General features: G+C 44.1%; 1 protein-coding gene across 2 annotated transcripts in view; it reads right to left on the bottom strand.

Moving 5' to 3' along the window:
* TM6SF1 (transmembrane 6 superfamily member 1) overlaps positions 1-24,127 on the bottom strand; it is a 106,826-nt gene that overhangs the window by 72,950 nt on the left and 9,749 nt on the right. The window lies entirely within an intron of this gene.

Genomic DNA, 24,127 nt, shown 5'->3' with positions numbered 1-24,127 from the left:
AACTTGTGGACCCGCGGGCACCGACCACAGGGCAGCCTTATGCGGATTGCGGACCCATTACTTTTTTACAGTGAGGAGGCACGGCCAGAAACACCACGGAAGCACTCTGTAGTGCTTCTGTGGGGTTTCAATCCGTGCTTCCGCACCGCATGTCCGGATTTTCGGACCCATTCAAGTGAATGGGTCCACATCCGTGATGTGGAATGCACACGGCTGGTGACCCGTTTATTGTGGAACCGCTGTATGCGGTTCGCAGCACGGGCACGGAGCCCTTACATTCGTGGGCATGAGCCCTTAGTCAATAAATAGAGTCATTTCCTGTGTGTCAAGCCAAGACCAAAATGTGAAGAGCAGAGGGGGCAGAGTGGTGTCGGAACTGCAGCAGTGGGGAATTGGATAGGTGAGTAATGCTATTTTTATTTTCAACCACTTGTGGAAAATATTCACCCCCCCCCCCCCCCCCCCCCCCACTGAAATCCAGCTTTGTGTAAGCAGTGCCTGAATATCTAGGATAGGTGCAAACTAAGTACAGTAATCCTCAAGATAAGACTTCCAGGTGTAGAGCAAAAAATGTATGTTGAAGCATACCAAAACGCTACTCCAGAAGTGACATTCTGTGACTGCTTTGTTGCCACGTGTGCTTAGTGTTATGGGCTTTTCCATCTTCTATGCTCTTACAATGAACCATTATTTTACAAGAAGATACGTTTAATGAATGGAATTTTCTGGCCGCAAACTTGTTTTAACGCATCCTCTATGATGGTGAAAAACTAATCTGAGCTCATGCTTACCATAAAGCAACCTTCGTAACCTTCAGGTTTACTTAATATGGAAACACGTTTCTTTCACATTTTTACGCAATATGGGAGAAAACATTTTTGCAACATACCTGTAGGTATATGAATTCCAGCCGTCTATCTATTGTTAATGCTTATAGGATAAGGAGAGAGAGCTAGTAAGGGGGTTGTTCAGATTTTTTATATCGATGGCCTATCCTCATGATAGACCATCAATATCAGATTGGTGGGGTCCGATACCTCATACCCCCACTGATCATCTTAAATGTAGCTCCGAAGTCAGAATTGCATAACCCTGTCAATTGTGTATTGGACAGAGCTAGTAACTACAGTGCTGCTCCCATTTACTGCACTTCACTATACAATGGATGGAACTGTGCAGTTTCGGCACCGACTTCCAGCGCCAGAACTAAATAAACAGCTGATTGGTAAGGGTGCGGTTGGTCCGATCTGCCGATCAGAAATTGATGAGCATCAGGACAGGCCATCAGTATGGCAAACTTGTTCTTGTTCACATGTGGTAGGTTTGTTGCAGAAATTTCTGCAGCTGGAAATCTCATCTACTTAAACTACTTTCACATCTGCTGCATTGCGATCCGGTCGACCATTTCTGGCAGAGAATGCCAAGAATCATCGGACACAAACCGCATCATGCAGCAGTCACTGTCCGGCCAATCCTTGGCATTTTTTACGATTATATTTTTTTACCTGATAGTTAATGGGTACTGGCGGGCATTCTGGTTGCATCTGGCAGTGCCGGATGCAGAGAATTCCAGCAGACTGAGAGAATAGCTGCCGCAGCTGTGAAGCTGGCCTTAGCAGGTACAATATCATGCTGCACATTTTCTGTGCTGAAAATCCATGCATAAAATGCAATAAAATAAAACTGTGCATATGTGGCCTAAAGCCTCACACAAGCAAGCATATTGCTACTTGCAGTTCCAGAGAAATGAAGCTCCAGAGAAAGCGAATTCGTAGGGAGAGATCTCTATTTATCAATGTTACCATACAGACTATATTTCAAATATGATCTCCTGACATCAATAAGACATAATAGACAAAGTAACATGCAACAGTGTACAGTCGTGGCCAAAAGTTTTGAGAATTACATAAATATTGGAAATTGGAAAAGTTGCTGCTTAAGTTTTTATAATAGCAATTTGCATATACTCCAGAATGTTATGAAGAGTGATCAGATGAATTGCATAGTCCTTCTTTACCATGAAAATTAACTTAATCCCAAAAAAAACTTTCCACTGCATTTCATTGCTGTCATTAAAGGACCTGCTGAGATCATTTCAGTAATTGTCTTGTTAACTCAGGTGAGAATGTTGACGAGCACAAGGCTGGAGATCATTATGTCAGGCTGATTGGGTTAAAATGGCAGACTTGACATGTTAAAAGGAGGGTGATGCTTGAAATCATTGTTCTTCCATTGTTAACCATGGTGACCTGCAAAGAAACGCGTGCAGCCATCATTGCGTTGCATAAAAATGGCTTCACAGGTAAGGATATTGTGGCTACTAAGATTGCATCTTAATCAACAATTTATAGGATCATCAAGAACTTCAAGGAAAGAGGTTCAATTCTTGTTAAGAAGGCTTCAGGGCGTCCAAGAAAGTCCAGCAAGCGCCAGGATCATCTCCTAAAGAGGATTCAGCTGCGGGATCGGAGTGCCACCAGTGTAGAGCTTGCTCAGGAATGGCAGCAGGCAGGTGTGAGCGCATCTGCACGCACAGTGAGGCGAAGACTTTTGGAAGATGGCCTGGTGTCAAGAAGGGCAGCAAAGAAGCCACTTCTCTCCAAAAAAAACATCAGGGACAGATTGATCTTCTGCAGAAAGTATGGTCAATGGACTGCTGAGGACTGGGGCAAAGTCATATTCTCCGATGAAGCCTCTTTCCGATTGTTTGGGGCATCTGGAAAAAGGCTTTTCCGGAGAAGAAAAGGTGAGCGCTACCATCAGTCCTGTGTCATGCCAACAGTAAAGCATCCTGAGACCATTCATGTGTGGGGTTGCTTCTCATCCAAGGGAGTGGGCTCACTCACAATTTTGCCCAAAAACACAGCCATGAATAAAGAATGGTACCAAAACACCCTCCAACAGCAACATCTTCCAACAATCCAACAACAGTTTGGTGAAGAACAATGCATTTTCCAGCACGATGGAGCACCATGCCATAAGGCAAAAGTGATAACTAAGTGGCTCGGGGACCAAAACGTTGACATTTTGGGTCCATGGCCTGGAAACTCCCCAGATCTTAATCCCATTGAGAACTTGTGGTCAATCCTCAAGAGGCGGGTGGACAAACAAAAACCCACTAATTCTGACAAACTCCAAGAAGTGATTATGAAAGAATGGGTTGCCATCAGTCAGGAATTGGCCCAAAAGTTGATTGAGAGCATGCCCAGTCGAATTGCAGAGGTCCTGAAAAAGAAGGGCCAACACTGCAAATACTGACTCTTTGCATAAGTGTCATGTAATTGTCGATAAAATCCTTTGAAACGTATGAAGTGCGTGTAATTATATTTCACTACATCACAGAAACAACTGAAACAAAGATCTAAAAGCAGTTTAGCAGCAAACTTTGTGAAAACTAATATTTGTGTCATTCTCAAAACTTTTGGCCACGACTGTATAATAGTTAACGGAGTGGATATTAGAGAGTATGCAGAACGCTCCGTCAGGTTAGTGGTATTTCATACATAGCTCCTCTAAGGTGGCAGGACATTCCTGTCTATAGGCCCTATTGACTAAATTCATTAGTGGATTGTGCACTTCAGAAACAGAGGTATCATTTTACTGTGGGCTCTTATTGGCCTTTTAAGTAATCTCAATTAAATTCATGTGTCCCTGACCTGTCATCACTGAAATACTTCATCTTTTGAGGTCTGGCCCTGTCAAGCTGGTCACATGGCAAATAAATTCACAGGTTTTAAAAGCCAGCCATACACATGACATAGCTGTCAACCGCATGCTTATTCAGCTGTGAGTTATTTCTCCTGACCGCCATATACATGCATGCTCAGATTGGCAAAATAAGCATGTTTATTTCAATAGGGAAAAGGCAATTATTACATAATAAATCAACATATCCATCCAATCCACCTTTCCTCCAACAGCAGACTTTGGCGGGACCACCAGACTGCTGTCCCATACACACTAGACTGTAGTAGCCCGCCATAGCCCTATATAACATGGGAATTACAAATAAAAACAGATGTCCTCACTATTTATTCATGTCTATGTAAGCTTAGTTCTACTGACCGACAGATAGTGTCCAACAGAAATGAAATCCAGCATTGCACAAATATCCACTGCCTTTATTAGAAGTAGCACACAGACAACCTCTTAAAGAGGCAAATGGTGTTTCTCTTATACAGGGAGTGCAGAATTATTAGGCAAGTTGTATTTTTGAGGATTCATTTTATTATTGAACAACAACCATGTTCTCAATGAACCCAAAAAACTCATTAATATCAAAGCTGAATATTTTTGGAAGTGGTTTTTAGTTTGTTTTTAGTTTTAGCTATTTTAGGGGGATATCTGTGTGTGCAGGTGACTATTACTGTGCATAATTATTAGGCAACTTAACAAAAAACAAATATATACCCATTTCAATTATTTATTTTTACCAGTGAAACCAATATAACATCTCAACATTCACAAATCAGTGACCAATATAGCCACCTTTCTTTGCAAGGACACTCAAAAGCCTGCCATCCATGGATTCTGTCAGTGTTTTGATCTGTTCACCATCAACATTGCGTGCAGCAGCAACCACAGCCTCCCAGACACTGTTCAGAGAGGTGTACTGTTTTCCCTCCTTGTAAATCTCACATTTGATGATGGACCACAGGTTCTCAATGGGGTTCAGATCAGGTGACAAGGAGGCCATGTCATTAGATTTTCTTCTTTTATACCCTTTCTTGCCAGCCACGCTGTGGAGTACTTGGACGCGTGTGATGGAGCATTGTCCTGCATGAAAATCATGTTTTTCTTGAAGGATGCAGACTTCTTCCTGTACCACTGCTTGAAGAAGGTGTCTTCCAGAAACTGGCAGTAGGACTGGGAGTTGAGCTTGACTCCATCCTCAACCCGAAAAGGCCCCACAAGCTAATCTTTGATGATACCAGCCTAAACCAGTACGCCACCTCCACCTTGCTGGCGTCTGAGTCGGACTGGAGCTCTCTGCCCTTTACCAATGCAGCCACGGGCCCATCCATCTGGCCCATCAAAACTCACTCTCATTTCATCAGTCCATAAAACCTTAGAAAAATCAGTCTTGAGATATTTCTTGGCCCAGTCTTGACGTTTCAGCTTGTGTGTCTTGTTCAGTGGTGGTCGTCTTTCAGCCTTTCTTACCTTGGCCATGTCTCTGAGTATTGCACACCTTGTGCTTTTGGGCACTCCAGTGATGTTGCAGCTCTGAAATATGGCCAAACTGGTGGCAAGTGGCATCTTGGCAGCTGCACGCTTGACTTTTCTCAGTTCATGGGCAGTTATTTTGCGCCTTGGTTTTTCCACACGCTTCTTGCGACCCTGTTGACTATATTGAATGAAAAGCTTGATTGTTCGATGATCACGCTTCAGAAGCTTTGCAATTTTAAGAGTGCTGCATCCCTCTGCAAGATATCTCACTATTTTTGACTTTTCTGAGCCTGTCAAGTCCTTCTTTTGACCCATTTTGCCAAAGGAAAGGAAGTTGCCTAATAATTATGCACACCTAATATAGGGTGTTGATGTCATTAGACCACACCCCTTCTCATTACAGAGATGCACATCACCTAATATGCTTAATTGGTAGTAGGCTTTCGAGCCTATACAGCTTGGAGTAAGACAACATGCATAAAGAGGATGATGTGGTCAAAATACTAATTTGCCTAATAATTCTGCACGCAGTGTAGTGTGCAAAGCGCAGCCACCGCTGTTGGATTCCAGAGTGGTCATAACCCCTGGGTACGAGCAGTGTATAATGTGATGGAAAAATTAATCCAGCCAGCAAAGGAGACAATATGAACAATCACAATACATTAGTAAGTGTCTTGCATCAACTTTGTCTACATGATAAATGTCGTTTGCTGAAGTGAGAGAACCCTTTCAAGAGCTAAACAGCGTGTGTTTTGAGTAATCCAACACATAAAATAGTATGACCCATGAACCCTATATAACAGTGATGGCGAACCTTTCAGAGTGCCCAAACTGCAACCCAAAATCTACTTATTTATTGCAAAGTGCTGTGGTAATGGGAACAGTGCTGGAAGCTGTGTATGTCCCACTCAGGTACCTCAGCTGGGTGAGACAGCTAAAATCCAGAGAACGGCAGTCATCTCAGCAAAGCATAGTTTGCTGAGACAGTTTTGTTTATTAATTCTGGGCTGGATTTTAGTTGGATTGGCAGATAGGACTGGAAGTGGGATCTGCCAATCCACACCCTTCCAGGACAGGTATTCCCTTCTACCTGAGGTGATCGCAGGTAAGGCCTGCTGTAATCCGGCTGGAATAAAGCACCTCCCAGTATGTCAGTCTGGGGGAGAGAGCATTTGGAACAGAGACCTGAAGAGGCTCTGAGTGGTCTCAGTCAGAGGGACTGAGGGGCCATGAGGCTATATGAAGCCTGATCTCTTCCCGGTGTGAATTGTTGGTTGATGAGCGAACCGACTAAGGGCTTTGAGCCTGAGACCCTGACCGTAAACTATGTTCTTTAGGTGAGTCAGGGATATGATGTTTGTATTACCAAGTGCCTAGATGGGCAGGTATTTATTTTGTATTGTGTATGTTTGGGCTGGTGAAAATAAACCGTCATTTGGACTTTAATCCTGGTGTCCGTGAGGATATCTGTGATTGTGACCCCCTGAAAGAAGGCGATCCCTTACAGTGCCAACATGGCAATTTAACCTGAATACCAATATAGTCTATCTTCCATGTACTTTATCATTTAGCTACAATAGCCTGCCTACAGTCAATGTGCTGCCTGTGCTGTTCATAGTGATGAATGGCAGGAAAAAGTCTAAGGTGAGTAAAAAGAAGAAAAACTGGAACTCCTTTATCTCTTGTGGCGCTGCTAGGCTGGATACATCATGCAGGTAGTGCAGTAAAAGGTTAAACTTTATTTGTCTATGCGTTTCGAGGGCATAGGGCCCTCTTCTTTAGGACAATCACACTTAGACTAGGAAAATGTCTAAGGCATGTTAATGCATGTTGGTACATCATAGACTTTTTCCAGGGTGTGGGTGCCCACAGATAGGGCTCTGAGTGCCGCCTCTGGCACCCGTGCCTTAGGTTCGCCACCACTGCTATATAATATGTAGGAACAGTGTTGGACTCGGGTGCCTAGGGCCCACCACCGGTGAAATAGATTTTGGGGGCCCACCCTAGAGCTGGAGATATTACTTGTTCATTTTTCAGTCTCACGCACATGAATGTATGCATTTTAGCACACAATACAGTATGCTAAACAGAACAGTATTGTGCACTGCACTATATCAAATGGTTTCTCATTAAGCAACTTATTTAGTTCATAACTGTATGTTATTTACAGTCAGTAGTTTGGACAGCAGTCACACGTGGACATTCCATGTCCTAGATAAACCACCCCGTCCCCCAGCCTAAACAATATCTAAAGTGAAGGAAATGTTTCCTGGCATATTGAAAAGGATAAGTTTATTGAAGTGATCGCAGTAGAACCACAGCCTCCTCCCAGCTCACCAAGCTCAGCTCTGTACATTGTATAGCAGCTGTGCTTGGTATCATGCTCAGCCCCATTCACTTCTATGGGGCTGAGCTGCGCCTAGGCCACTTGATCAATGAATATGACTGACGTCACATGGCCTAGGAAAAGCACAGAGAAGGCCACAGCACTCACAGGAGCACCGGTGCCTTCTCAAATAGCGGATCGGCAGAGGTCCCGAGTGTCAGACCCCCAACGATTAGATGCTGATGACCTATCCACAGGATAGGTCATCAGTTATAATATAATATAATATAATATCTCAGAAAAAAATCTTTAAAGATGGAGCCCACTCGCAAGCAGCAGCGGGTGCTATAGCCGCTAAGTGCTTGCTGTTTTAAACAGCAGACACTGGATGTATGCAATAACGTCAGTCACACACTTTTAACTCCTCAGATGCCATGCTCAAATGTGACTACAACAGCAGAGCAGAAGAAGCTCTTAGCTCATATAATTGATAACTTTTATTAGTCAATAGTTAAAATAATAGGCCCAATAGATTAATTAGAGACTACATGCACTAGTAGTCAGACACCACCAATGAAAAAAGGTAGAGAGAGTAAGCAGGTGTGAATTGTAAACACTTGCTAGGAGGGTGAGTTTACGAAACATAGGGATACAAGTAAAGAGGGAGACAGGTGCTGGGTCTCTTCCCCTAGTGTATCCCTTGGTTCTAGCTCAAAATAATACCCTCACTATATGTCCCTTAGTGTCCCTTGCAGGCAATAACAGTGACTGCCCAGCTTCGTCAGAATTGCAAAGGTGTCACACATCCAAGGACATATAAATCAATTAGTATCAAGCAAAGGCATAGTCCCGACGCATTTCACTGGCAGTCAGCCAGGTCATCAGGGGACCTATATGCAAAACAAAGTATACACATATACACAAATAGAGAAGTATCCACGGCGCCTCCAAGTGTATTGGGGCCAGCCAGAGAACGAGCAGTGTTATATAACTGGTACTTAGCTTCTCAATGTGCAGCGGTTCAGGGTCCACTCCTCCTGCGTATGGCAGCAATGGCAGTGAGTGCCCATACCGGCGTTCTTTTAAACCAGCAAGGGCCTAGATAGATCCGCCCCTCAAGAAGTCACATGCTCCGATCACGCGGGTCGTAACGTCACTGGTCACGAGTACACCGCGTCACAAAAAGGAGTCACATGACCGGGACTCAGACTAGAGGTGTGTCAGAGTAGCCCCATGTCCGTCCCCTACAATTAAGTAGCGGTGATTCGGATAGCATTGGGAGGGCGGAGATATGGAGATGAGGGGTTGAGAGATGGGCTAACTCAGCCAGCCCCACATATCCGTATAAACATAGTGGCATAAAAAAGCCAGATAAGGTGCGTCATTCCTATAGAGTCATAGAGAAGCGCTACCAAGGTATTTAGAAAGCAGGATCATTGGACAAGTACGATTGAAGCAATGGATAAGTATATCACCCAGTGGTCTCTGGTACAGCTGAATACACATAATGGCAGACAATTAGACTACGGGGACCTGATGGAACCCCTTTAGAGAAAGCTAGACAGGTAGTTTGATCCCTAAGTGTGATACAAGGCAAGAACAGTACATACAGTGCATCGAACAAATAGGGGGTCGGGAATGGATATTAAGGAGGCAGATGGACAGCTATTACTCATCAACGGGATGACCTGGTCCCCTCAATGAAGCACCCAAAAGAAAGTTGTTCATTTAAACCATTAGGTTGTGAGGTCTTCAATTCAAATATCCACCAGGTCTCCCTTTGAAGGATTTTTTTGTCCCAGTTGCCTCCTCTTTTCAACGGAGGAACGAGTTCAATGGCCATGAATGTCATGCCCTTAATTCTCCCATTGTGGCTAGCTTCTACATGTTTAGCCAGTGGGGTGTCCCGACCATTTCTGATGTCGCCTAGATGTTCTCCCACCCGTCTACGAAATTCCCGGGTGGTTTTGCCTATGTATTCTAGGCCACAGTGACATGTTGCCTTGTAGATGACTCTCCTTGATCTGCAGTTAAGAAAACACTTGATGGAATACATTTTGCCTGTTACATTACTGCAGAAATCCCTACCCCTTATGATAAAGGGGCAGGCAACACATCCACTGCAACGAAAAAACAGCCAGTTAGTGGTTTAAGCCATGTACCCGTATTTGCACCGGTTTCGCTAAAGTGACTATGCACCAAACGATCCCGGAGGCTGCGGCCCTTTCGATACGTGATTTTTGCATATGGTCTGATGTCGGGATCCAGGAGAAGGATACCCCAATGTTTTGAGATAACACTTCTCACTTCCCCAGCGGCACCATCATAGGTACCAATCAATCGTATACTGTTCTCCGCAGTTTTTGTTTTTTTGGGGTGCAAAAGTTCTGTTCGACTTTTTAGTCAGGCTCTTTGATAAGCTTGCTTGAGGACAGAGTCAGGATAGCCCTTTTCTTTAAATCTAACTCGTAAGTCCCCTGCTTGTTGTTTATAATCGTTCACAGTGGAGCAGTTTCTCCTCATCCTTAGATATTGCCCGGTGGGGATTCCCCTTTTGAGGGGGAGGGGATGGTGGCTGTTCCAATTCAACAGGGAATTGGTAGAGGTGGGTTTCCTATAGGTTTTAGTCACCAGTTCTCCCTGATTCCCTCTCATGATGACAATATCCAGGAATGGGAGGGCATCTTTATTCATCTCGAAGGTGAATCGCAAGCCAACCTCATTGACATTAAGGATACCCACAAACCCTCAACCTTCCCCTTCCATAGTAGGAAAATGTCATCGATGAATCTGACCCATGTGACCATACTCTCAGTCACATGGGCCAGAGGATCACCAAAGACCATGGTCCTCTCCCACCAGCCCAGGAACAGGTTTGCGTACGATGGGGCACACGGGCAACCCATCGCTGTGCCCCTGAGCTGGTGGTAGAAGATCCCCCCCAAAAAGGAAATAGTTACAGGTAAGTGTAAATTCCAGGAGCCTCAAGATCAAACGATTGTGTGCACGAAATTGGCAACTTCTGGTCATCAAGAATGTCTCAACTGCCCTCATCCCAAATTGATGTGGGATGGAGGAGTAGAGCGCCTCCACATCAATAGAGGCCAACCAGGTGTCACCTTCAACAAAGATTCCTTCTAGACGACCCAAAATGTCCCCTGTGTCTCTAATGTATGAGGGTAGTATTTTGACAAAGGGGGCCAGAATGTGGTCGATGTATACCTCTACATTTTACCCTAGGCTATTAACCCCGGAGACTATAGGCCTTCCTTTAAGGGGTGTGACCCCTTTATGAATTTTTGGGAGGCCATAGAAGGTCGGTATAGTCGGGTATTTTTTGTAGAGGAAGTCAAATTCATCCTCCGAAATGAGACCCTCTGATTTGCCTTCACAGAGGATGGTTTTCAGTATTTTGGGGTATTTGGCAGTGGGGTCAGTCTTGATTATTTCATAGGTGGCCTCATCTCCCAGGAGATCCAGGCAGAGTTTTTTTTATATTTGGAGGTATCTAGGATGACTACATTGCCTCCTTTATCTGAAGGCTTGATCGTGACCTTATTGTCACGTTCCAAATTCTCCAATGCCTTATGTTCATCTTTGGTACAGTTGAACTTAGGTTTATCAAGAGTAAGATGTTCCAGTTCCTGGGAGACCTGGTTTAGGAAAACATCGATGCAAGAGGGGTCGCCCACTGGTGGTAACCTAGTACTCCTGTTTTTGAGTGTAGTAAAAGGCCCTTTCCCCTCCTGCACCGTGCTATCACTTAAGCTGAATAGAAGTTTAACATCCTGTAAAATATCTGACGGAATCCCCATCTCTCTACTCTCTCGTCTATTGGCCAAGGCAAAGTGTTTATGCCATTTCAGTTTCCTACAGAAAAGGCTCAAGTCCTTGGTCCAATTAAACAGGTTGAAAGATGAAGTGGGTATGAAGGATAAGCCTTTGTTAAGTATTGCCATTTCGGCCTGTCCAAGTTTTCTAGATGATAGGTTTAATATCTGCCCACACTGTTTGGTGACGGGGTCACAGGTGGTAAAGATCTCGGTTGATTGCGGTTTCTTAGATGGTAGGGGACTCCCTGTTCTAAAAAACGTTGTCCACTGTTTGGTGGTGTCTGACTACTAGTGCATGTAGTCTCCAATTAATCTATTGGGCCTATTATTTTAACTATTGACTAATAAAAGTTATTTTTAAAGTAATCCCACTTTTCAATTATACTTACAATATTTATGGGTACCATATACTTTATTATAAATTGACTGGTTCAATCCCAGTTAAGTGATTACTTCGATTCACGTATATTAGGTATGGCAGGTTTTTTGGCAACAGGTCTAGATAAGAATCAATGGCTATCTGAAGCAGGTCTTTTCGGATAAAACTCTCTCCCTAAAGAGGTATACCCCCTCCTTTAAAGCCTCTTTCAAGGAACTAACAAAAACCTTTAAGGAACAGATTAGCTCCTGGTGGGAGATACAATCCCTCGAGAGCTATTTGAAACATCAGATAGTTCCCAGGGGTCTAAGGATTACTCTGACTCCAGCGAGCAGGTGCAGGAGCTCAACATTGATGACTAAATGGGAGGAGGAGGCAACTAAAAGCTCCCAACGCTTCATGGGCCTGCTACTGGAGGAGGAGAAAACAAATCTGGCCTCATTAGACATTAAAAACTGAAAGAGCAAATAGAGGTAACGAATAAATTAAAACAGGAGCCAGATTTTGCTAATAAAGAAATACAACAAAAAAACACACTCGAGAGATTTCAGTTTCACTTGAAGGAACGAAAGCACCGCCAGTTCAACAGAGACTTACAGGATTTCAGAGAAAACCGGGTATATACCACTATTGACCGGGGAGTACAAAAAACTAAGAAACAGGATTCTGACGTCTCTTCGAGTGAAACTGACATCTCCGAAAGTGATAAGGAAGGCGCCCAAACCCGTTGCGGAAGAGGTCGGGGGCGGAGAAGGGGGAGGGGGTCACGAGGTGCATATGAAAACAGTGGACAACGTTTTTTAGAACAGGGAGTCCCCTACCATCTAAGAAACTGCAATCAACAGAGATCTCCACCACCTGTGACCCCGTCACCAAACAGTGTGTGCAGATATTAAACATATCATCTAGAAAACTTGGACAGGCCAAAATGGCAATACTTAACAAAGGCTTATCCTTCGTACCCACTTCATCTTTCAACCTGTTTAATTGGACCAAGGACTTGAGCCTTTTCTGTAGGAAACTGAAATGGCATAAACACTTTGCCTTGGCCAATAGACGAGAGAGTAGAGAGATGGGGATTCCGTCAGATATTTTACAGGATGTTAAACTTCTATTCAGCTTAAGTGATAGCACGGTGCAGGAGGGGAAAGGGCCTTTTACTACACTCAAAAACAGGAGTACTTGGTTACCACCAGTGGGCGACCCCTCTTGCATCGATGTTTTCCTAAACCAGGTCTCCCAGGAACTGGAACATCTTACTCTTGATAAACCTAATGTTCAACTATACCAAAGATGAATATAAGGCATTGGAGAATTTGGAACGTGACAATAAGGTCACGATCAAGCCTTCAGATAAAAGAGGCAATGTAGTCATCCTAGATACCTCCAAATATAAAAAAAACTCTGCCTGGATCTCCTGGGAGATGAGGCCACCTATGAAATAATCAAGACTGACCCCACTGCCAAATACCCCAAAATACTGAAAACCATCCTCTGTGAAGGCAAATCAGAGGGTCTCATTTCGGAGGATGAATTTGACTTCCTCTACAAAAAATACCCGACTATACCGACCTTCTATGGCCTCCCAAAAATTCATAAAGGGGTCACACCCCTTAAAGGAAGGCCTATAGTCTCCGGGGTTAATAGCCTAGGGCAAAATGTAGTGGTATACATCGACCACGTTCTGGCCCCCTTTGTCTAAACACTACCCTCGTACATTAGAGACACAGGGGACCTTTTGGGTCGTCTAGAAGGAATTTTTGTTGAAGGTGACACCTGGCTGGCCTCTATTGATGTGGAGGCGCTCTACTCCTCCATCCCACATCAATTTGGGATGAGGGCAGTTGAGACAATCTTGATGACCAGAGGTTGCCAATTTCGTGCACACAATCGTTTGATCTTGAGGCTCCTGGAATTTACACTTAACTGTAACTATTTCCTTTTTGGGGGATCTTCTACCACCAGCTCAGTGGCACAGCGATGGGGAGCCCGTGTGCCCCATCGTACGCAAACCTGTTCCTGGGCTGGTGGGAGAGGACCATGGTCTTTGGTGATCCTCTGGCCCATGTGACTGAGAGTGTGGTCACATGGGTCAGATTCATCGATGACATTTTCCTACTATGGAAGGGGGAGGTTGAGGACCTGCATCAATTTGTGGGTATCCTTAATGTCAATGAGGTTGGCTTGCGATTCACCTTCGAGATGAATAAAGATGCCCTCCCATTCATGGATATTGTCATCATGAGAGGGAATCAGGGAGAACTGGTGACTAAAACCTATAGGAAACCCACCTCTACCAATTCCCTGTTGAATTGGAACAGCCACCATCCCCTCCCCCTCAAAAGGGGAATCCCCACCGGGCAATATCTAAAGATGAGGAGAAATTGCTCTACTGTGAACGATTATAAACAACAAGCAGGGGACTTACGAGTTAGATTTAAAGAAAAGGGCTATCCTGACTCTGTCCTCAAGCAAGCTTATCAAAGAGCCCGACTAAAAAGTCGAACAGAACTTTTGCACCCCAAAAAAACAAAAACTGCGGAGAACAGTATACGATTGATTGGTACCTATGATGGTGCCGCAGGGGAAGTGAGAAGTGTTATCTCAAAACATTGGGGTATCCTTCTCCTGGATCCCGACATCAGACAAATTGTTGCACCATATGCAAAAATCACGTATCGAAAGGGCCGCAGCCTCCGGGATCGTTTGGTGCATAGTCACTTTAGCGAAACCGGTGCAAATACGGGTACATGGCTTAAACCACTAACTGGCTGTTTTCGTTGCAGTGGATGTGTTGCCTGCCCCTTTATCATGAGGGGTAGGTATTTCTGCAGTAATGTAACAGGCAAAGTGTTTTCTTAACTGCAGATCAAGGGGAGTCATCTACAAGGCAACATGTCACTGTGGCCTAGAATACATAGGCAAAACCACCAGGGAATTTCGTAGACGAGTGGGAGAACATCTAGGCGACATCAGAAACGGTCGGGACACCCCACTGGCTAAACATGTAGATGCTAGCCACAACGGGAGAATTGAGGGCATGACATTCATGGCCATTGAACTCGTTCCTCCGTTGAAAAGAGGAGGCAACTGGGACAAAAAAATCCTTCAAAGGGAGACCTGGTGGATATTTGAATTGAAGACCTCACAACCTAATGGTTTAAATGAACAACTTTTTTTTGGGTGCTTCATTGAGGAGACCAGGTCATCCCGTTGATGAGTGATAGCTGTCCACCTGCCTCCTTAATATCCATTCCCGACCCCCTATTTGTTCGATGCACTGCATGTACTGTTCTTGCCTTGTATCACACTTAGGGATCAATCTACCTGTCTAGCTTTCTCTAAAGGGGTTCCATCAGGTCCCCGTAGTCTAATTGTCTGCCATTATGTGTATTCAGCTGTACCAGAGACCACTGGGTCAATTGCTTCAATCGTACTTGTCCAATGATCCTGCTTTCTAAATACCTTGGTAGCGCTTCTCTATGATTTTATAGGAATGACGCACCTTATCTGGCTTTTTTATGCCACTATATTTATACGGATATGTGGGGCTGGCTGAGTTAGCCCATCTCTCAACCCCTCATCTCCATATCTCCGCCCTCCCAATGCCCTCCCAATGCTATCCGAATCACCGCTACTTAATTGTAGGGGACGGACATGGGGCTACTCTGACACACCTCTAGTCTGAGTCCCGGTCATGTGACTCCTTTTTGTGACGCAGTGTACTCGTGACCAGTGACGTCACGATCCGCGTGATCGGAGCATGTGACTTCTTGAGGGGCGGATCTATCTAGGCCCACGCTGGTTTAAAAGAACGCCGGTATGGGCACTCACTGCCATCGCTGCCATACGCAGGAGGAGTGGACCCTGAACCGCTGCACATTGAGAAGCTAAGTACCAGTTATATAACACTGCTCGTTCTCTGGCTGGCCCCAATACACTTGGAGGCGCCGTGGATACTTCTCTATTTGTGTATATGTGTATACTTTGTTTTGCATATAGGTCCCCTGATGACCTGGCTGACTGCCAGTGAAACGCGTCGGGACTATGCCTTTGCTTAAAACTAATTGATTTATATGTCCTTGGATGTGTGACACCTTTGCAATTCTGACGAAGCTGGGCATTCATTGTTATTGCCTGCAAGGGACACTAAGGGACATATAGTGAGGGTATTATTTTGAGCTAGAACCAAGGGATACACTAGGGGAAGAGACCCAGCACCTGTCTCCCTCTTTACTTGTATCCCTATGTTTCGTAAACTCACCCTCTCAGCAAGTGTTTACAATTTACACCTCTCTCTACCTTTTTCATTGGTGGTGTCTGACTACTAGTGCATGTAGTCTCCAATTAATCTATTGGGCCTTTTATTTTAACTATTGACTAATAAAAGTTATTTTTAAGGTAATCCCACTTTTTAGTTATACTTACAATATTTATGGGTACCATATACTATATTATAAATTGACTGGTTCAATCCCAGTTAAGTGATTACTTCGACTCATATAATTGATCAAAAATATGTCGGGCCCATCTACCAGACATCAAGGTAGCTTCTTATCAGATGGGACCTACTCTAACATGGAGTGTCCAGCTCCATTGTTACTCTGATTAAAAGCACCAGGGGTGGGGTGGGCGGGGAGTGCTAGGTTCCAAAGAGGATGCCTATTCCTCTATTACAGACATCCTCAAACTGCGGCCCTCCAGCTGTTGTAAAACGACAACTCCCACAATGCCCTGCTGTAGGCTGATACCTGTAGGCTGTTCAGGCATGCTGGGAGTTGAAGTTTTGCAACAGCTGGAGGGCCGCAGTTTGAGGATGCCTGCTCTATTATATATCTATCTATCTATCTATCTATATAGATAGAAATGGACAGCACATCCATTTCTATCTATATACCTTGGGTAAGCAGTGACAACCCTGGACATAGCACCCGTTATATATTGTTATGTTTTGGTGCTGCCACATTTTTCTATTTTGTATCTATCTATCTATCTATATATATATATATATATATATATATATATAAAAAAAAAAATTAGGTCCCATCTGATGAGAAGCTACCTTGACGTCTGGTAGATGGGCCCGATATATTTTTGGTCAATTATATGCGCTAAGAGCTTCTTCCCTGCTTAATAGTAAGTATTGGCGTCATGTTTTTGACCCTGTTCACACATTCACCCATTCTTAGTGCATTTAGTAGTGTGCTGCTACTTTTTTTGTTTTTCTACATTGTTGCTTGGTAGCTTGCACCTGCGATTGTCTCTGGATGTGCTGTTCCGCTTTTTTGTATATATATATATATATATATATATTTTTTTTGGAGAACTATATATATATATATATCCTATATAATAAAAGCACAGTGTCAGTGCGCTGTGTCCGTGTGTGTGTGTCAACAGTTTTGCACTGGGCAAGTGCGGTGCGGCGTCCAATCTGGACACAGCGCTACACACAAGTTTCCCTGTACCCAGCACCCCCCCTTCCCCCTTTCAGGATGGCAGAGCGGCAGCGGGCAGAGTGTTAGCTGTAATGTCCAGCTAACACTCTGCTTGAAACGGCCGACATCGGTTCTGGCACTGATGTCGGCCATTTAACACCATTTAACACCTTGGAGGGGCTAAGCATCAGGCCGCTGCTCTGCTGTGGCAGCGGCCCGATGCTTGAAGGGTAGTCTGAGGGAGGAGATCCCTTTCCCATTGGGCCGCTGTGCTGTGGCAGCGTCCCGATGGTTACCATGGCAACCGGACACCTTCACAGGCATCCGGCTTGCTGTGGTATATCTAAGCCTAATCAGGCTCCTGCTAAAGGCAGCAGCCTGATCAGGCTAAGTGTGAGTGCAATACACTGCAGTACACTATATAGTGTACTGCAGTGTATTGTAAGCCATAAGACCCACTGGATCTTCAAGAACCAAGTGGGTCTGGGTCCAAAAAAATATAAAAATAAAATTAAAATAAATAAAAAATAAAAAACCTTCCTATATCCACACATAATTTGGTTAAAAATTGAAAAAATATAAAACACTAAACATGTTTGGTATCGCCGTGTCCGTAGGGACCTGATCTATAAAAGGATCATTTTACTTTTACTGCATGGTGAACACCATTAAAAAATATAAAAAGAAAAACTTGATCAAAAAAAGTGATCAAAAAAAGTCATATGTATCCAAAATTAGCACCAATTAAACTGTGACCCTATCCCACAAAAAAATGAGCCTACATAAGCCAATCATCCAAAAAATAAAAATAATATGGCTTTCAGAAAATGGAGACACAAAAATGATTTTTTTTTCAAACCTGCTTTTATTGAATAAAAGAAAGTTAAAAAAAAATGCCCGTAACGACCTGCTCTATAAAAATAGCATGTGATCCAACCGATCTGGTGAACACCATAAAAAAATTAAAATTATGTGCCAAAAAAATAAATTTTTTATCACCTTACATCACAAAAAGTGTAATACCAAGCAATCAAGCCATATGTGCCCCATAATGGTACTAATCAAACCGTCATCTAAAAGAAATGAGACCCTACCTGAGACAATCGCCCCAAAAAAATAAAAAATATGGCTTTCAGAAAATGGAAACACATAAACATGATTTTTTTTTTCAAAAATGCTTTTACTGTGTAAACTAAAAAAAATAAAAAGGCAAATATTAGGCATCGCTGTGTCAATAACAACCTGCTTTATAAAAATAGTATGTGATCTAACGGTGAACGCCGTAAAAAAATAAAATAAAAAATGTACCAAAAAAGCAATTTTTAATCACCTTACATCACAAAAAACAGCCACCAGTCTCAGCCACCAGCGACAACCACCAGTCAGTGCCAGAAGTCTCAGCCACAGCCGCCAGTCTCGGCCACCAGTCAGTGTGGTCAAGTTCCCTTGCCATTTAATATAGACTGTTCCTACTAATGTTTATGCACTAATGTTCTAGCACCCGTTATTGTAACAGGCTTAATGTCTAGTATATATATAATATATAAAGTTGAGTCTATGTATGTGTGTGTGTGTATGTATGTCCACTAAAGGAATCCGCACGGTCGCATTTGCAATCACGAAATTTGGCACACAGGTACATCATGTGTCCTGGAAGGTTTTAGACCAGGTCTCAGCTCTCTAGCACATACCGTTCCGTAGATATTCCCAAAAAATGCATTAGCCAATAAAAGCCTGGTCACATGACCCTTATCAGTTAATAGAAGCTCGCAGTCTCAACATACACACAGTTTTACACCAGGATTCCATAACAATCCAGCCATTTTTCTTCACTGCTGTAGGTCAGCTTTAAAGGAAATCTGTGATACGTCACACTACTCAATCTTACAGGTCGAGAAGGCAATGGCTAGACCCTGGAGCTTAAATGCGCTGTTACACACCAAATTCGCACAATTACCTCCCAGTATAAAGCACAGCATTTTATTCAGAGATACAATAGCCGCATGGAAAGCGGTGAGAAAGGTGTTTGATCTTCCTTTTCTGGTTTCCAAAAGTATGTCCCTTTGGGGTCACCCGGAATTTGAGGCCTTATCCATTAATGCCCAATTCGTCCAATGGAAAGTTAAGGGGATCAATAATGTGGAACACCTTTGGAACCGAGAGAACAATAAGTTCTATACTTTTTATGACTTAAGGTTGAAATATCAACTACCGATGTCTCACTTCCTGGCCTATCAGCAAATGATATTTTTAACTTCTAGAATCAGGGAGTTAACACGTGAATTTTCAGCTAACAACTTTGATTCTTTCCTACCCTCCAAAGAACCAAAAAAAGATCTAGCTACCATATATGGCTCTCTGATCGATATTGACACTAAATTAGGGGATTCTTTGTTATTTAGGACGTGGCTTAGATTCTTCCCGGACCTGATGGTACCAGATCAGCTTCTGGATGGGTGGACTCTCATAAGGAAAGTGGTGGGTAGTGAGATATGGAGGGAGACATTTTTTAAGCTAATCCATAGAGCAATATACGGATTCTACAAGCCGAAATCCCTAATTAAGATCCCGGCTGATAAATTGACGCATTGTCCGAAATGCAAAATCATGGGCTGTGGGGATGCAATATGGTTAGCACCTTTTGTAAAGCTCTTCTCGACATGATAAAAGCTAAATGGAATCTGAGGCTCAAGATGGATCCGGAAGTACTATTATTTCATGCCGGGCGATCAGAGGAATCTTCAAAAATTCTGCCAGCCTTTCAGGTGTTGATTTTGGCTTCCAAGAGGTGTCTTTTAAGCCATTGGTTACAACCTAAGGTGCCAGTGATGGAAGAAGTGGTGCAGCAAACTACAAATTGTATGATACTTGAACGAATAGAGGCAGAGCAGGCTAAGACAAAAATGACGGTGCCCTTTTTCAAGAAGTGGAGACAGTACATGGAGGGGCTAATGTCAGACCAAGAAATACTTACACATGTGACGCCGTTTGTACATACAGAGTGGTATTTAAAGTTGGATCCTGCAGATTCTTGGTTCCAAATACACAAAAAGTCTTTATCACCTCTTTGAATACCGAGATGATGGAAATAGACAGGAACTGTTTTCGGCCGTTATCTCTAACGGATTGATATTGAGGGGAGGGACTGCCGAAAATGGGCCCTTAGACTAATAATTGTCGATTCTGATATTTTGTGATCCGATAGGAGACCATGACATATTTGAGATGGGGGTTTGTAAGGTTTTGGGAGGGGGGGGAGGGGTAAGGGGGTTAAAGGAAAAAAAATAATAATAATAAAATCCTATGTACAGAATAGTCTTTGATCTTGTACAAAATTGTAAGCATACTAAGGAATAACGAGGACTAATGGAAAAGAAACATGTTAACATCTTGATGTTTGCTGAAGTATGTCCTTTTTTTTCAATTGATATGTGATTGTACATGTGCCTTTTAATAAAGAGAAGTTTAAAAAAAAAAAAAGAAGGAAATCTGTCACCAGGATAATCGCTATTGAAGTAAAGTCATAGCCGAATAGCACTCAGAACCTTATTTCTAGATGTGCCTTTGTTTCAGCAATAGATGTTTTTTATCCTCTGAAAATCCAGTTTGTTTGGTATGCAAATGAGCCAGCAAGGTGCCCAGAGGGGCATCACTCTTGCAGGAAGGAGCCCAGGCACACCTCCTGCCACAATGTGTACACCCACCCCTCCTACATCACATTTAAGCCATAACTCTGCCGCCCTTTCGATGCTCCCAGCATGAGGGCGGGCTTGGGCACTAGCAGGAGGTGTGCCTGGGCTTCTTCCTGCAAGAGTGACACCCCTCTGGGCACATTACTGGCTAATTTGCATACCAAATAAACTGGATTGTCAGAAGACAGAAAACAACAAAGGCACATCTAGAAATAAGGTACTAAGTATTTTTAGGCTATGGCTTTACTTCAATAGCGATTATCCTGGTGACAGATTTCCTTTTAAGGGGCAGGGAGCTGTGGATGACACTGTTAAGGGAGAGGAGTGCTGTGGAGGTCACAGTTCAAGGGGCAGGTAGGGTGGCCATCCTCAAAAGATGGACTTAAAAACCCCGCCCCCAGGTCCCACTAAGTCAGGCCCCAATCTGATTAGGCCACGCCCCTCCCACTCCACAGTCGACGGGGATTGAAAAAATGAAGTTAAAGATCAACTTCTGTCAGCTGCAGGGGTGGGGAGGTTGACTTTCTCCCTGCAGCTCATGCTCTAGACAGCACAGTGCTGCTGTCTGAGATAGAGCTGTTCAAAAAGACATCCTTGTCTGTCCAGGCCCTGCGCCGGACGGAGGACAGGGAGTCTGAAAGCCGGACTGTCCGGCCTAAAACCGGACCTCTGGCTAACCTAGGGGCAGGCTGCTGTGGAGGCCACTGTTAAGGGGGTGGGGTGTTGTGGAAACCACTGTTAAGGAGGTGGGGTACTGTGGAGGTCACTAATAAAGGGGCGGGCACTGTGGAGGTCACTGTTAAGGGGATGGGATGCTGTGGAGGTCACTGTTAAGGGGCAGGGAACGGTGGAGGTCACAGTTAAGGGGACGGTCCGCTATGGAGGTCAGTGTTAAGGGGCGGAGTCCTGTAGAGGTCACTGTTAAGGGGGTGGGGTGTTGTGGAAGTCACATTTTAAGGGAACGGAGCTCTGTGGAGGTCACTGTTAAAGGGGTGGGGTACAGTGGAGGTCACTGTTAAGGGAGCGGGGTACTGTGGCAGTCACTGTTAAAGGGGCTGTCGCTGTGGAGGGCTCTGTTAACGGGGCTGTGAATGGTGAAGGTCAGTTAAGGGGTCTGTAACCTATGGTCAATGTTAAGGGGTGGATGCTGTAGAGGTCACTGTTGAGGGGGCGGGCGCCTGTGGAAGTCACTGTCAAGGGGGTGGGGTGCTGTGGAACTCACTGTTAAAGGGGCAGGCTGTTGTAAAGCTCAAAGTTAAGGGGGTGGGCTGCTGTGGAGGTCACATTTTAAGGAGATAGGGTACTGTGGGGGAGGGGTCAGTGTTAAGGGGTGTGGGGCTGTGGATGTCACTATTATAGTTCATACTGTCGATATCTTTTAACAACACACACAAACATTAAATGAAATAGATTAAATATACCCGTGCGAAGCCGGGTCCTTCAGCTAGTATATATATATATATATATATATATATATATATATATATATATATATACACTGCTCAAAAAAATAAAGGGAACACTTAAACAACACAATGTAACTCCAAGTCAATCACACTTTTGTGAAATCAAACTGTCCACTTAGGAAGCAACACTGAGTGACAATCAAATTCACATGCTGTTGTGCAAATGGGATAGACAACAGGTGGAAATTATAGGCAATTAGCAATACACCCCCAATAAAGGAGTGGTTCTGCAGGTTGGTACCACAGACCACTTCGCAGTTCCTATGCTTCCTGGCTGATGTTTTGGTCACTTTTGAATGCTGACGGTGCTTTCACTCTAGTGGTAGCATGAGACGGAATCTACAACCCACACAAGTGGCTCAGGTAGTGCAGCTTATCCAGGATGGCACATCAATGCGAGCTGTGGCAAGAAGGTTTGCTGTGTCTGTCAGCGTAGTGTCCAGAGCATGGAGGCGCTACCAGGAGACAGGCCAGTACATCAGGAGACGTGGAGGAGGCCGTAGGAGGGCAACAACCCAGCAGCAGGAACGATACCTTCGCCTTTGTGCAAGGAGGAACAGGAGGAGCACTGCCAGAGCCCTGCAAAATGACCTCCAGCAGGCCACAAATGTGCATGTGTCTGCTCAAACGGTCAGAAACAGACTCCATGAGGGTGATATGAGGGCCCGACGTACACAGGTGGGGGTTGTGCTTACAGCCCAACACCGTGCAGGACGTTTGGCATTTGCCAGAAAACACCAAGATTGGCAAATTCGCCACTGGCGCCCTGTGCTCTTCACAGATGAAAGCAGGTTTACACTGAGCACATGTGACAGACGTGACAGAGTCTGGAGACGCCGTGGAGAACGTTCTGCTGCCTGCAACATCCTCCAGCATTACCGGTTTGGCATTGGGTCAGTAATGGTGTGGGGTGGCATTTCTTTGGAGGGCCGCACAGCCCTCCATGTGCTCGCCAGAGGTAGCCTGACTGCCATTAGGTGAGAGATGAGATCCTCAGACTCCTTGTGAGACCATATGCTGGTGCGGTTGGCCCTGGGTTCCTCCTAATGCAAGACAATGCTAGACCTCATGTGGCTGGAGTGTGTCAGCAGTTCCTGCAAGATGAAGGCATTGATGCTATGCACTGGCCCGCCCGTTCCCCAGACCTGAATCCAATTGAGCACATCTGGGACATCATGTCTCGCTCTATCCACCAACGTCACGTTGCACCACAGACTGTCCAGGAGTTGGCAGATGCTTTAGTCCAGGTCTGGGAGGAGATCCCTCAGGAGACCGTCCGCCACCTCATCAGGAGCATGCACAGGCATTGTAGGGAGGTCATACAGGCACGTGGAGGCCACACACACTACTGAGCCTCTTTTTGACTTGTTTTAAGGACATTACATCAAAGTTGGATCAGCCTGTAGTGTGTTTTTCCACTTTAATTTTGAGTGTGACTCCAAATCCAGACCTCCATGGGGTGAAAATTTTTAGTCCATTTTTTTTTTTTTTTGTGTGATTTTATTGTCAGCACATTCAACTATGTAAAGAACAAAGTATTTCAGAAGAATATTTAATTAATTCAGATCTAGGATGTGTTATTTTTGTGTTCCCTTTATTTTTTTGAGCAGTGTATATATATATATATATATATATATATATATACCCACACACCCACAGATATAGAGACATAGCGAGACAGAAAGAGTAAACTAACCCAAACACAAAGGTTACTGGAGGAAAGGCCTTCTCAGAATGTAGGAATATCAGATTATGATGTCTGAGTCTCGCGATCCAAAGGGGATGAATATTAAAACTGATTTGTCATATTTTTATTGAAATGAT

The sequence above is a fragment of the Bufo bufo genome, chromosome 1 (genome assembly GCF_905171765.1).
Source record: "Bufo bufo chromosome 1, aBufBuf1.1, whole genome shotgun sequence".
NCBI lineage: Eukaryota > Metazoa > Chordata > Amphibia > Anura > Bufonidae > Bufo > Bufo bufo.
This window is presented reverse-complemented; position numbering and strand designations above follow the sequence as displayed.